The 16,708-nt window shown below is 36.3% G+C and overlaps 1 protein-coding gene across 14 annotated transcripts in view; it reads left to right on the forward strand.

Annotated features, from left to right (window-relative positions):
- The window catches only part of TENM2 (teneurin transmembrane protein 2), a 3,550,639-nt gene that overhangs the window by 2,668,640 nt on the left and 865,291 nt on the right, over positions 1–16,708 (forward strand). The window lies entirely within an intron of this gene.

The raw sequence follows: 16,708 nt of genomic DNA on the forward strand, positions 1-16,708 counted from the left end.
ATACCATAGATTGTGTAGCTTAAACAACAGAAATTTATTTTCTTGTACTCTGGAGGCTAAAAGCTGACATCAGGGCTCCAGCATAGTTGGGTTCTGGTTAAAAGCTCCTCTGGCTTGCTGACAGCTACCTTCTTGCTGTGTCCTTACCTGGCAGAGAGACCACTGGAGTATTATCCTCTTCTTCTAAGAGTATAAGTTCTGTTGGACCAGGAATACACCTTTATGACCTCAATTAGCCTTACTCATCACCTCCAAGGCCCTGTCTCCAATTTAAGGACATTGATGGTGCAGGCTTAAATATATGAATTTGAGAAGGGGGGACACAATTCAGTCCATGGCACGTAATATATTTTTTATCAAGTTTGACTGAATATAAACTTTGAGAATGACACTATCAAAATTATTTGGTGCATATAAAGGTGGATTGGTGCTACAATGGCATAAGCCATATTATATTGACAAATTATTAAACTATGTGCACTAAAAATTGTTATTAAATACTGTCAAGATTTATAACCTAAAATATGTGTTCATAGGTTTAAAAAAAATTATTTCAACAAGATTCCAAAAAAGACAAGTCAGAAGGATATAGAAATGGGAACTTGCTCAACTGTCACTTCACATCTTTCCTCCCTTCCCTCTCTGATTGCAGAGTGGAGGCAGTTCTGCTGACATGCTACTGATTCTTATTCAGTACAAGGCCATCCCTGAAGATATTGTCAGTGAGCTTCCCGGATCTCTGCTATTCCTGCTTGGGTCTAACTTTAGTGATAGGTGTGCACTGTTTCCTCATGAACAGGTCATGGCAAGCTCACCTGTGAGTTGTTCTAGTTTAATTGTGTTGTTTACTTTTTCCTTCCACCTTTGTTTTAAAATTAGAAAATGGGATTTTATTTTGTTTCACCTCAATATCTATTAATCTTTGGTTTGTCCTAGGTAAATTATTTCTTCTCCTACTCCTGCTGAAATATTTTTTAGTTTTTTTCCCCTCAAAATGCCAAGATATCACTGGATTTATGTATTTGATATGTTTAAGTAGAATCATCTACTATTTCAGCAAAGAACAAATTTAACTGCTTCATTGTTATTGTTTTTTTATTTTTCTGTGAACGTATCAGTCTTCTATCTGGTTACAACTTTGTTGTTAAATGATTCATATGAAGGCAGTACATGATCTTTGATGAGGTACTTCTCATTTTAGGTGATTGAGGAAAACTTCTGACTTAAATTTCATGAGGGAGTAATTGTGTATCCATGTGTTGTTGTTTAAGATGACACGTAGATCTCTTTTTTCTTAACCAAAGAATGGCTCCTGTGCTTGGAGGCTAAGTAATAGTTGAGAAAATAATTTGGCTAAGGTAGCTGTGGTTTAAAAAAAAAAAAAAGAAACAAAGTAAAATTTACATTTCACCAAGTAGTTTCTCAACTTATCTCCCTAAATACTGGTAATTTCCCTCTTTTCTATCACTTCTCTCTCTCTCTCTCTCTCTCTCTCTCTCTCTCTTTTTTCCTTAGATGAGATGAAATTGTAGAAAACATTTGGACCAACATTTTTAAATGAACTTTTAAAAGAATTTTTTAAATAATTTAAAATTTTAACTTGTTTCATTTTACAGAATTATTGCAAATATGGTACAGAGAGTCCCCCTATAACCCACAGCCAATTTTCCTTATTATCAACACCTTGCAATAGTATGGTATATTTGTTTCAATTAATGGACCAATAATGATATATTATTATTAACTAAAGTTCATATTTAAATCAGATTTTCTCCATTTTTTTCCCATATTGTCCTTTTTCTGGTCCAGGATCCTACGCAAAATACTACATCACATATAGTCATTGTATCTTCTCTCGCTTCTCTTGACAGTTTCTCAGACTTTCCTTGTTTTTGATGACCTTGGCAGTGTTGAGGAGTTTGGGTCAGGTATTTTATAGATGGCCCTCAGTTGGGATTTGTCTGATATTTTTCTCCTGATCAGAGTATGGTAATGTGTTTTTAGGAGCAGGGGTAAAGGTAAAAGTGCCATTCTCATCATCTTATATCAAGAGTGTATTGTATCAATGTGACTTATTACTATTGATATTAACCTCAGCATCATTTTACTGAGTTAGTATTTTTCAAAGTTCTCTACTGCCAAGTTGCTGTTTTTATCTTCCTTCCTGTAATGCATTTTTTAGAATAAATCACTACCCTCAAATTTCTTTTAAAGTTTTTAGAAGTTACTTACACTTAAGGAGTGATGAGTTATATTCCCACTTCACTGAGTACAGAGTATCCACATAAATTATTTGAAATTCTTTTGCACAAAAGAGTTGTCATTTCTTATATTTATTTATTTATTCAATTTTTTTTTATTTATATCAACGCAGACTCCTGGGTGTTTATTTTATACTTTGGGTTATAGGCCAGGACTGCTTGATTTATTTTGTTGACCAAATTGTTCCATTTGGCCACTGGGAGTTCTTTTTAGTTGCCCCTTGGATCCCTGGGATATATACACCCATCATTATGGGGTTTTATTTTGTTTTGAGCACTTTCTCACTTTCTGGAATTACAGGATACTCCAGGCTCTTGTATATTTTCTGTTCCAGCCTTAGAATCAGCCATTTCTTCAAGGGTACTGGATTTTTTGTTTCTTTGTTTGAGAATAGTATTAAAAAACCAAGATCTAGGTATAATTTGATGTCCTCCAGTTTCTGTTTTAATTTAGCTTTAATATTGGATGGCCATTGAGAGCTTGATGTTTCTCCCACACAATATGGAAACATCATATTTTGTTTCATTCTCATTTATGTACTGTATGGATTTTAGATTTTGTTTCCAGATGTTTGTCTTTATCTGTTTAGGCCCTTAGAATCAGACTGATTTAACTATAACAAAGCTGTGCTTTTGTCATAGTTCAAGAGAACATATCTATCTTTTCCAGTCTACTCGGGAATGAGGAAAATATCAGAAATAAAACTAGAATTGATAACTAAATTCATTTATTGAATTTTTAAAAATGAATTAGTAAGAGGAATTTGTCCCTTGATAAGATCATTATTAATTTAATTAATTGTCCAAGATACTTATATTTTTGTTTAATTTTTCTTAAATCCTATGTTACAATGATCTGCCTTTTGGCAGATCTGTATAAGAAATGTCATATTGCAAAGGGCATGGGATGGCAATATCACCGAGGCAAAAGATATTTATTGTAGCAATTACTGTCATCATGAAATATATTAGTTTTAGACCTGAAAGAAATCTTAAAAACTATTCTTTAACTGAATCATCTTAGTATTGAGTAAAATTGCTTATGTAAACTCATGCTTTTAGGTAGCTGTAAAACTAGAACCAGATTCATGTGTCCTGGGATGCAGATTCTATCCAGAGTAGAAAAAGAAAATTAACTACTTCAAGAACACATATATATTTATAATTGCAGAGAGAAGAAACTTTGATTTGCTAAAGCATTTTGGTAGCTGTGGGCATGACCATCTGAGTTACATATGCTATTTTTACCTAAGACACACTGGGTAGAATCAAGATTTTGAAAAGAAATTCCTCTCCTCTTGGAACTCAAATATACAAGGGGAAATTAATTATTATTAATTATTCCTTTATTTAAAGGAAAATAAAATACATAGTTTTTGGTGATTCACCAAGAATATACCCCTTTGAGTGATACAAAAAAATGAAAATGAAGATTTCCTAAAGAAGCAGTTAATATGATTGGCAATTAATAGGGTCACCATTGTGGGATGATTGTGTTGCCTTCACTCTTCCTGGCAATTGTCTGGGAACTTTGGATCTCATAACTCAGTTTCTCATTCCTTCCTATTCCCTCTTGCCAATTCTTAGAATTGGTGACAAAGAAAAACATCATGGAAGGTAGGGCATAGCAGAAATTTGAGGGGATTAAGATGTCATTTTTTTTTTTAACTTCTTGGAACAACAATCCTAATCCCCGAGTTACCAGAAAGAAAAGGAGCATTGCAGATGAAAAGTGAGTTAAGTGATGACCATTTTGAGCTTCCAGAATCAGCCTGTCACAAGTCTCCCTTGTCCTCCTGGTATTCCAGGCCATGAGAGAGGATAGGAACTGATGTCTCATTTGAGGGGAATGAGAGAATTTCAGTTTTCTTAAGTGTTTTCCTGCTCCATTGCTGATCAGCATTTTACAAAGGACACAGAGACCCTTTCCTAAAAGCAGTTTCTCTTGGCTTTAGAGTCAGTTATTCAAAAATAAGCATCACTAAGAGTTCCACAAGGTGAGCAAAGTCAGCTTGCAGGGTCGCTAGTGCTGGCATCACTACTACGTGAGAATCAGTGTTCACAGGCCCTCCCTCTGTTCCAGCTTTAGGGGCAGCATGTGTGGTTCAGCTGTGGCTGAGTGCCGGGATCACACAACTTTCATTGTTAGGGAACAAAAGTGTGGTCAAAGTGTCAAAAAACTCACCGTCAGTCATTTATCATTTATGTATCGATTGTGTTGGGTTTGGAGACCATGAACATATGCAGATAACAGAAAATTGGAATGGAAATGAGAGAATTTGTGTACATTTAGTTTCAACTAGGTTTTTTGAAATTATTTTTTGCTAAAGATTTGAAACTGCTTCTTTAGTGAGAGAGTGAATGCTTGAAGAGAAGTATTAAAACAGACATTTATTGCCTTTGGTAGAAATAAGGAATTCCAGTGACCTCTAAACTTTTTTTTTTTATGTTACTTTCAAAAATTGATAAAAGCCCCAGTTCTGGAAAGGAGCTAATATTCCTGATTTCTTTAAAAACTATATTTGAACAAACCAAAAGAGGGTGAATCATAGAATCTTGGCAAAGGAGAGAATGGTATTTGGCAATCCACTGACCCTATATAGAATTTTTGTTTTGAAAAGGAACTTTTTTCTTCTTATCTCTGAGTATAGTCTGATTAGCTCTGATCATTTAATTCAGCTAAATTAAAACATGATAAAAAATAAGTAATAAATTAAAGATAGCATAACGTGAATTTTACCAAATATTTGGTTCTTAAGTAGATTCTTCCAAAATAATACAATAGTAAATGTGGCTCAAGGAAATGTCTTAAGAAATTTTGCCAGAGGTGTAACAGAAAGACCTGTCCTAGTTGTCAAAGGACTTCTATCCAAGTCTGCCCTCCCTCCCTCCCTTCCTTCCTTCCTTGACCCATCCATCTATCCATTCATTTACATTTCTGTATGGAAAGCCTTCTGTCTATACACCCAGCCCTGTTGTAGGTGCTGAAAACCTCAGAGGTCAGTTAGACAAAATACTCCCTTTGTGGAGTTTAGATTCTAATAATTAGCTCCCATGCATATGATAATGGATGAGGAATATGGGAGATTGAAACACTGAGTGCTATGTGAAAGAATCCACCCCAGTAACTCACCATACATTTCCTTTTTTTTTTTTTAAGATTTTATTTATTTATTCATGAGAGACACACACAGAGAGAGAGAGAGAGAGAGAGAGAGAGAGAGAGAGAGGTAGAGACACAGGCAGAGGGAGAAGCAGGCTCCATGCAGGGAGCCCGACAAGGGACTCGATCCCGGGTCTCCAGGATCATGCCCTGGGCTGAAGGCGGCGCTAAACTGCCCGGCCACCAGGGCTGCCTCACTATACATTTCCTAACGTCCCCCACTCCTTTTGAGAAGAGAGGAAAGGTTACCTCCCCCCAGACTCTGGTAGTAGGCAAGGAAATCTCCCCATCGGTTTTAAACTTTTTAACCAACCGGGGATTTATTATTCCAGAATAACTTGGTTATACTGGTCCTGCTTAGAGTTTGGGAAAACGTGTTCAAATCATATGGGAGGTGGTTCTTTGGAAGCCCCAGCTAACATGAGAAGAAAAAAATAGGAGGTTTACAAACCGAAGCCAGACTTAATAATACATAACAAATTGCAGCTCTTTTGGGAAATCTCCCTAGGTACCATTCCTAGGGATTCCAAGTGTTTAATTGAAATTTCTTTGGGGACAGTAGTAATCATTCACTTAAGCATTATATTTATATTTGTGCATGAAGGAAGGAAGTCAAAGGGCTAATAGACCGAGGGAGCAGAATGGCTGCTTTTCAGCTGCAGGCCATGATGGGCTGGCAATTCTCTGAGGAGCGCTTATCCTGGAGACAGCTTGCTTACGTTGTCCCCCAGGGACTATAGGAGGACGACAGAGATGTGACTGACATCTGTTTCTTCCTGGACGGAGACAGAATGCATGAGCCCAGTGCAGCCCGTTTAATCAAACTCTTTTCCATCTCGGGGATTAAAACACCTCAAGATGGAAAAGTATTCTGGTATAGATTTATTCTTAGAAAGGCTATTCTTCTTTACCCTCACGGTTAGCCTGGTGTTTTACTCCCAGGAGACCTGTGCCTTCATGATTTTCAAAGCAAAGCTAATGAGTAACTATTATTCTAGGAATATTTTAGCCTCTAAAATTTGCGATGGAATCAAAATAAAAGTCACGCTGTTACAATAACTCAGCTTTCTTTGCATAGTCAGAGATCCTACCTCCTTTCAATTCATGTGAGAATAGCAGATTGGCTTCAAATAGTTCTTTCCACATTCTATAAATCTCAAGTGTTGACTCTATTGTTGTTTTCTGGCTTCTGCAGGTGCAATTTTCACCTACATCCATGGAAATACTTGCATGCAACTGGTTTAATTTTTTAACAGCTTTATTGAGGTATAATTTACAAATCACACATGCTCCCCTTTCATGTATACACTCGCATGAATTTTAGTAAATTAACGGAGTTGTACACCCGTCGCTACAATACAACTTTAGAGCGTTTCTGTTCTCCCCAGAGGATTTCTCAGGCTCATTTGCTCTCAGCTCCAGTCCCAGGCAGCACTGGTCTACTCATAACCTCACTTGATTAGAATGGTTTATGCTCATCACCTGAAAGCCTAGGGTTAGTTTCCTTGGATGTGGACGTTAGTCTGTATTTTGTAATATAGATAGATATTTGGATTAAAATATTCCTTATTTTATAAATGAGGAAATAGAAGCTGGGAAATTGACCCCAGATCCCAGAGCTACAAAGCTGGAGAATTTGAACTTCATTTAGTCTGATTCCAAAGCCCCTTTACACTGTGCTGTGTGATCTCTCCTTATTCAAGAGTGGGCTGTTTGTGCATCTTAATAGAAGTTGGAGATGAATCCAAGATGATTCTTGTTATTCTTAGGGATATATGTATATCACTTTGCTTTTCTAATTTCTCAATCCTCTTATTATTTTCATTACTATATATACATATATAATACATGCTATATGCATATATATGTACATATATACACACACACATATATATCTGGCATATCTCTTTTTTATTTTGCATTATATTAGGGTTTGAGGTCTGGCAGTTTTCTCATGCTAATTTATGTGATCATTATCTTTTTCCCTAGTAAAAAAACAATTGTGCTAAAAAAATTGTGCTATTATCTCTTTTCTCATATGCATGAAAACATCTCATAAAAGCATTTTGTTGTTATAGAAGATAACATTGCTGATATTGAAATACAGTATAATGTTACATATTGACTGGGTAGTTCTTAATGTCTAAATGTTTACTTGGAGGTACTTGTATTAGTCAAAGCTGGTGTTTTTATTTATAATACAAATAATTAGAAATTTAATATCTAACATTTCAGAATGATGCTAAATTTTATTATGTTGAATTGGTAAGGATTTTTAATAAAAACTTAGTTATCAACTAATGACACTGCCACCAATTCATGACACTGCAACAGAAATTAGTGCAGGGCTCTGAGAACTTTGTGGAACTGCCAAAATCTGAATCTGAGTTCCTACTTCTTTTGAACAGTTCCATGTCCTTCAGTAGGTCATTTCATTTTTCTGCTCCTACAAAATAGGTCTAATTGGATAGTAGTTTATTATCATTAAGTTCCCAATAGAAAGTCAGTGTTTTATCTTTTGAATCACATAATTATGTATGGTTCCTATGAAGTTCAACTTAAAGCTATTCAATATTGGTGACATTATTTTGGTTAAATCTAAATAATGGGAAAAGGAAATTCAAATGTATATAAAGCATTGCCCACAATCAAAATCAATTTTTTTTATTACTATGAAGCCAGAACTCAGGAATGCTGATGACTGGGCTCATCTCCCAGTGACAACTCTAGGAGCAAGGCTTCTTACATCAGTGGCCCTACCATCTTGAATCTATCATTCCTGGATATCTTGCATCACAAGGGAAAGAGAACATGAAGGGAGATCACTTGCCTTTTCAGCTCTCTGGATTTTAAATGACACACATCATGTCTGCTTCACTTGGTTGATAAGAACCAGACATGTGATCTGACCTAGATGACTTGGGAACAGGGAATGATAGCTCCTGGCTGGGAAATCACCTTTCTAGTAGTGGTCCTAGACCATAGAAAGGAAAACACTAATTTAATAGACAGTTAATTCTCTGTGACACTCAAACTAAATCTGTAGGCAGAAAATTAGAGGTGATCTGACTCTGAAACTTAATGGAATCTTGAACCCTGAGTCCATTAGGTGTTGGTGGGGGAATGGTGTTGAGTAACTTGGTAACTCTCAGATGAGGGGATGGTCCCAATTAAGTGTTTTTGAAAGTATCCTGGCCAATGTCATTGTTTAGGTAAAAAAGCTGCACTGCTGTGGTTGAAGAGGCTTTGAGAAGGGACATCTCTAGGGACATCATCTTCTCACTTACTACAGGCTTTCAGCAGAATATCTAGGGATCCTGGAAATGTAGAGGAAGTAAGTTAGCTCAGAATCCCTTCCTCTCTCACCATTATCTGATTTAAGGTTTTTATTCTCTCTCCCTCCTCTTTTCTTAATAAAATCTTCTTTAAATGATTACTGTAGAAAGTCCGGAGTAGCCCAAAGATCTACTTTATTGGATTGTACTTTATTTTTGATTTTTTTTTGTCATTACTTATAAATAAGTAAATATTACATAGAGTCTAGATTTCAGGCTTTTTCAGAAAAAAAAAAAAAACAGGCAACATTAGTTCTCTCTTTGTGAATGGCAGTTATCTACTGGAGCTGAATAACAGCTGCCTTATCAAAAGTCTCTCATTTTTCTACAAGCCCCCACTGCTCCTTATTGCCCTTTACGGGGGCTGACTCAGCTCCTTTGTCTGCCTAGCTTCTGTAAGTCATTTGAATTTACATAATGCGATCTTGTGGAAAATCGTATGATCTCATTGAAATTTTTATCTTTTTCAGGCAAGCAGATAATTATTAAAAACTTGTGACCAAAATTGAATTGAATCTCCACTTTCAATTGTTCTTCAACCTATTTTTTGTAGCAAGTTCTACTGCATGATCTTTTCCTTTTTGGAAGACATTTGTTTATAAAATGAATTTTCCACAATAATTATTACCCATTGCCTCCCCATAGCTTTTTGGCTTACAGGATTTTAGACTTCTGCTCTGAATTAATTTCGGTAGTGATTTTCTCTTACCAAACAAAGGGCCTATATAGCAACAATATATATGACAAAAGACATAATGGCACTTTCTCTCTCTTTTTTTTTTTTTTTTTTTTAAATTTGGCAATCTTTTTCTTAGAGTTGTAGCTAATAATGTCTTTCTGAGGATGTGTAGTGAAACTTTGACATATGTCATGGTTGTCAAAGTCAGCATTAACACAAAATAATAAGTTATTTAATATAGGATTCAACTTTATTATTTTTTTAAGTAAGCTGTCTATCACCAAGTTCTAAAGTGGATTTCTTTAAAGTCTCCCTGTCTCCAGAGAAAAGGGGAAAAGGCAGTGTGTCCCTGGACAGGATCTATGACTCATTATGTCAATCAAACCCCACTTCAGAAGGGAATAAAGAGATTTGTATCTCAAAGCTGTGCATAACGACTCCTCGGCTTTTCATTTCATATTTATGAGCGGTTTACTTTGAAGTGTTTATCAGCCAATGCGCAGAAACATGAGGGAGCCTTGCCTGAAACCATACTCATGCGTCTAATCTGTGAAATGCTTGCTGAGCAGACTAGCTCATCAGCGCATGCCATGCAAAAATAAATACATAAATAAAGTTTTTGTTATTTGAGGTCTTGGAGCCATGTCTTTATATGAACTATAAAAAAGGGATAAATGGTGCTGAACATTTTGAAATCGGTGTAACACAGGAAACTTGGCTCTGTGATGTGCAAAAAGAAGGGAGGGGTGGATAATTTCTTGCTTGAAATAAAACCTGGTGGAATGCAAAGAAATAAAAATACACAAATATTTACATATATTTCTCAGATGGTCTAAGGCTTTGGGTCTGTCCAAGTGACCACATGGTGGCACGAATAGTATAGGTTGTTTTGTTTAAAAAAATACACATAAAAAAAAATAAAAATAAAAAAAAATAAAAAAATACACATACACACACACTGTATATACTATATAATTAGATGGCACTGCCAAGATGTCAAAAGCACTAAACAGAAAGCTGTTTTACCTATTTTATCTGAATTTGTGCCCGATGTGTATTTTAAGATGTATAAAATAGGAAGGAAAAGTTAGGGAAGGTGAAGAAGGGGGTGCAGAGTGTATATATATATATATATATACTTAATGAATGACATTGGTAAATTTTCTCTATTTTTAATCTACCTCTCTAACTTTAATTAATTTACTCAACAACTGTTCATTGAGCAGCTACTACACTAGATCCTGGCTTTAGAGTGGTAAAGATCAGCCAGTGTTGCTGAGGAGGAGCTGGCCTGTGGAGCAGGGCTGACGAGTTGACAAGCCAATATTTTTTAAAAAGATTTATTTATTTATTTATTTATTCATGAGAGACACAGAGAGGGAGAGAGAGGCAGAGGCACAGGCAGAGAGAGAAGCAAGCTCCATGCAGGGAGCCTGACGCAGGACTCCATCCTGAGACCAGGATCACACCCTGGGCCGAAGGCAGGCCCTCAACCACTGAGCCACCCAGGGATTCCCAACAAGCCAATATTATTGTCACATATTGGTGATCAAGGGTTGCTTAATTCTCTACTTCTTTACATTGGATTCCTTATATTTGTGCTGCTTACTCAATTCTTTAAGAAATAAGCCTAATTCACTTTCATAACCTACAGATTATTTCATTGATTTGAACTGTTGAATGGACCCAAAGTATAAGAATTCAGAAGCTGTTCTCTTATAAGAGTTAGTTTCCTGTTTTGCCCTTTTTGTGCAGATTCTTCAAAGAGCCCCATCCCCCACCCCTCAGTATGCTAACTGGGAAAAGTGGCTCTGATGCCTTGACTCTCGCTAGAAATATTATATAGTCACTGAAGTTTAAAGCTAAAAGACTTTAGACTCAATTGGAAAGCATGATATGTGAGAGAGCATGCAGGCTTTTGATCCAAAAGAAGAAATGCGTGAATTGGGGTTATTCTACGTATTTATCACATGGCCTTAGAAATTTTTTTTTTTTCTTTTGAGCCTGATACCTTCCTCCTCATTTTGGTCTGAGGATTATATGAGATTTTACATGTAATGTGTTTATAACCACTCTTGACACATACTACACAATCAGTAACTATTAAGCCATAAATGTTTGTTGAATGGCTGAATAAAGGATGCCAAACCTTCTGATCCCATCCTTTTATTTTTCAGAGAAAACCTGAGAAGGTAAAAGATTAAGGGACTTACTCAAGATTATATGTTTGCCACTCACAATCAGGTTTTCTAAAAGGAAAAAAATATATATATATGGTTACTTCCCTCGCTGTATCTGCCTTCCTACACAGTCACCAATGTAGGTAGAGTGAAAAATAAATTCACCAGGAATACAACATGATATTGTCATTATATGTATATCTTTATCTTATTTGTTAGCCTGTGGAGATCTCCAAAAGCAGGGACACAGTTTTTCCATCTCTGTATCCCTGGTTGGTTCCTAACATATCTTTTCGTCTATTCGCAGAACTGCATTGAACTAATCAGTTTGAAACATAAACAGCGGGTGCCCTTGGGTCTATGTGAGCCATAATGGCAATGATTCTGAGGGAGAGAGACTTAAGTACAAAGAAGGATAAAACCTGCTAGATATGTAGGAACGTCAACCAAAGCCTTTGTGGGGTGTGTTCCTGATAATGCTGATGGATAGGTTTTCTGAAAAGACTATTTTGATTTTCTTATCCGAATGGAGATTGAGTACACTGCACACAAGAGAAAATGATTTGGATCCAATTCTAAGAGAGAGGAAATTGAAGCAAGAAATAAGTGTTTGAAATAATAATCTGCTGCTGATCCCTAAACAACCTGAAATGAGAGCACAGGAATTAATGAGGCTCCTAACCCCTTGTGACATAGGCCTGTGGGACTTATGCCAGTGAAGCAGCAATTTCCCTGGTGGTCTGTTCACGGCCTATGAGCGAGCAAACAAAACCCATGTCCCCTTTGAAAGCAAAGCTATCTTAATAAGGGAAAGGTTGTTTCTAAAAGGAAGGCTTACAAAGTGCCAGGTAGTGCAAATGTTTTTCATAAAGCACCTGGAAAAACCTCAGCAAAGAGAAACCTCTCAATAGAGAACAATTAAGTGTCATATTGGATTTCATTGCCCATCATTGCAGCAAAGTAGCAGTTTTGCTAGGAAAAGTTGACTTTCTACAAAGGAAGCAGTCTACCTTGAGTGACCACTGATTTTTATTTTTAAAGCAAGGAAAGGCAAGAGAGCTGCATCTCAGTTCTCAGCTCTGTCAGAGATATGCTTTTTGATTTCTGGAAAGCTCGGGAACCTCCCTGCTTCTGTTCTACTTGGGGGAAGTAATTCTTGCAACTTTCCATGGATGATGTTGATTCCTAAGGCAGTTTGCTTTGAAAATCTTCAACAAATGTGCTCTCTGAATACCAAATAGAAGATATAGATACTATAGTCACTGGATTCTGGGAGATATTTTGGGAAAATGAGGAACGCCAAGGAAGTTGTCTGTAATGACTGAACAGTTGTTCTACTAATTAGAAGAGGCAGGATGATATTAACTCTTGGCATATCTTTGCCAGAACACCTGAAAACGGAGACCAGGAGCTTTTCCTGTGCCTCTAAAACAGCCAAGTGGCCAGAGCATTTGATGTCTGTGTAGGAGAAGATGGTTTTTGTGCATTTCAGGATGATAACACATTAGAGAACAGTCCACATTTCTTTCTAAAATCCTCGGAGGAGATTGGTGCTTTGATTCATTGTGACTTTGGCCTTCCATACGTGTAAGGATTTCATGGAGGATGCAGTGAGGCACCATAAATTTCATGGACCTTAGGTACCTTTGCCTTGGTTGGTCCCTTCCTCCCTAAAAATATTTAATATTATAGTTTACAACCACATAGTATAAAGACAAACATATTACTGTTAAAGATTAAAAACATTTTCTATAAACTAAAGGTTCCCTCCCCAATTTTAAAAGAAATTAAACCATTTTGTGGGCCCTAAGGGTAATATGGCTCTAGTGACTGTGTCTGTTGTGCCCTACTGTGTAGGTTGGCCCTGGGTCTATGGATATTGACATGTCTTTTTTTCACATTCACTCATGGATCTAAAAAAGTGAATTTTAGTGTTTTCAGATAAAGATTCCATTTTTTTAAAAAAGATTTTATATATTTATTCATGAGAAACACAGAGAGAGGCAGAGACATAGGCAGAGGGAGAAACAGACTCCCTGTGGGGAGCCTGATGTGGGACTTGATCCCAGGACCCCAGGATCACGACATGAGCTGAAGGTAGATGCCCAACCACTGAGCTACTCAGGCGTCCCAGATAAAGACTTCTTGTCTAAAAAAATGGTACAACCATCTGATGAGAAGTAGAAGTTTGTGGTATAATATGAATTAATTTCTATGGATTCAGAATTTATAGTTACCATTTATGCATAAGGAATAATTTGGTCCACATATAACACATCACCCTAATTGCTCTACTTTTCACTCTAACATAAGAACCATTCATTTTAAGAACAGTGTTTTTACATTGCATTTAATATTTTCTCATTTTTAAGAACTGAATGTAGTCACCATAATTTAATTTTTTATGTGAATCAAAGCAGCTCTACTGAAGGATGAGTTCATTGTTACATGTGCACTGTAATAAATTTGTCCCAGAAGTTTTTGAAGTTTATTAAATTTCAAGTGGTCCCTTAATTCTGCTCTGCAGTTGTACTAAACTCTCTGATCTATGCACTGTCTCACAGTCTTAGATGTCAGCTGCATCTCCTCTACTCTCTCCTAAACTTCCAGCACCTCCTCCCCATTCTCAACCGGAGGAGAGCTCTCAAATCCACATCTACCATCTGCCCACTCCCATCATCTGCACCCACAGGCTCTGCCTTCCTGTCTATCACTGTAAGTGAACAATGTCTACTCTTAACCCAGGTGAAAAACCCCCACTTGTGTGCAAGATCAGCATCCCCCTGATCTAACTCAAGAATGTTGCATCAAGAGTTCTCCCACCTTTTTTTCCTAAATGAACCATCCTTTCACTCCTACAAGCATACAGACATGCTGTGACCCTCTCCAACTTCTGTTTACTTATTTTTTCTACCAGCTATCACCACATTCCTTCACTCCTTATTGTTTCACATATCAGATGATGCGTTTGTCTTATCAGTGGCAACTGATTCTTTTCTCCTGTTTTCTTTAAATATAATCCAATCAAATTATTACACATACTCCTTGACGTAACTGTTTTTGGTTTTTGTTTGTCGGTTGGTTGGTTTGATTTTTGCCAACATCACCAGTGATTACTGTGTTGCTATATCTTCATGTCACATTCTCAGTTCTCAGCTTAATGATCTATCAGCAGTGTTTGAAACACTTCTTTGATGCAGTTTCATTACTTAGATTCTATTCTAGCATATGCTTGTGGCTTTCCTCCTGCTGCATTGGTTATTCATTTCGTACTCCTTTACTACTTCCTCCTCTTTGCTCCAAACTCTGAATATAAAAGTGACTCAGTGCTCAGTCCTTGATATTCTTTTCTTCTTTTCTTTTCTGCGTAGTTATTCCACACTGTGATGTTGTCCAGCTCCATGGCACTAAATGACATCTACATGTCAATGACTCCAAATCTATATCACATATATATTATATATAATAATTATATATCAATATTATTATAAATATTTATATTATATATAATATATGTGATATCGATTTTTATATATTCATATTATATAATATATATGACATAGATTATATATATTTATATTATATAACATATAATTATTATAATTATATTATATATAATTATATATATTATATATATATTATATATTCAGCTACCTACTCAGAATCTCCATTTGTATGTCTAATATGTATTTCAAACTCAGACATCTAGGATTGAGATCCTGGTCTGTGTGTGTCTTTCCCGTTACAGTTGATGGCTACCCCCTTCTTTTAATTTTCAGTTCAAAATCATTGTCACTTTCAACTTCTCTCTTTTGGCCAAACTCTACACATAGCCCTTTAGGAAACCCCACTCTGCCCACCACTTTGCTGCCTGCAACCAGAATAGTCTGTGATCATCTCTTACAAATGCATTCTGAGAAGTCTCTGATTTTCCTTCAGTATTCTAACCTAATAGAGCAATCTTTTAAAAATGAAAATAGACAGTGTCACCCCTCTCCCCCAAAACAATGCAGTAGCTCTCTGTTACACCCTTAGTAAAAATAAATGTCCTTAAAATCACTCCCAAAAGCCCTTTAGAACTCAGCTCTCATTAACTCTCTGACCCATTCTTGTAGGATGGCATCTTTGTTTACTGTATTCTAGCCACAAAGTTCTTCTTGCTGTTCCTGGCACATGCCAGGCACAGTCCTGCCTGGGACCTTTACACTGATGGTTTCTTTTTGCCCCAGTATTGGAAAAGCTGACTCTTTTAACTTCTTCAAGTCTTTATTTAAATGTCATCTTCTCAGTGAAGGTTTCCTAGATCCAATTATTCAAAATACAAAAGGCATTCACATTCTATTTTGTTTTCTTTTCATAGTACTTACCAGCTTTGAGGATACTACACACTTAACTTATTCATTATGTTAACTGTTTAATATCTGTTTGCCCCAGCTAAAATATAAGCTCCACGAGTACAGATCTCTCTCTCTCTCTCTCTCTCTCTCTCTCTCTTTTTGCCAATATATCCCAAGCCTGCAGAACAAGGTTTAGTAGTTTGTAAGCTCTTAGTAAGTATTGAACGGATAAATGAATGAATGAATGAATGAGCCTTTTAATCTTTGTTCTACTTGCCTAGATTCCTTTCTTTTAGGTTTATGTGTCCTCTAGTGTATTCATGTGTCTGCTCCCACATAGTTGTCTCCAGATATCATAATAATATCTATTTTAAGTAGATATTATTAAACCTGTTTTATAGATGTGGACACTTGAGATCAAGGGTGGAGGAATTAATTAGCTTGAGCATCATCAAACCATAAGTGGTGGAATAGGGATTCAAATTCTGGAATACTTGCTTCTGGTGTATTCTTAACCACAGGGTCTAGAATCTTTCCCCTAGGGAAAAAGTACGTGAATTTTCTGACAGTATACCTGTCATGTAATGATTAGGCTACATGTACTTTTAAAAAAAATTAAGACTATTTTGTTAGAGCAATTTTAGGTTCATAGCAAATTTAAAGGGAAGGAACAGAGGTTTACCATATACTTCCTTCTCCCACATATGCGTAGCCTCTTCCATTACCAACATTCTTCACCAGAGTGGTAAACAT

Source organism: Vulpes lagopus, chromosome 3 (genome assembly GCF_018345385.1).
Source record: "Vulpes lagopus strain Blue_001 chromosome 3, ASM1834538v1, whole genome shotgun sequence".
Lineage (NCBI taxonomy): Eukaryota > Metazoa > Chordata > Mammalia > Carnivora > Canidae > Vulpes > Vulpes lagopus.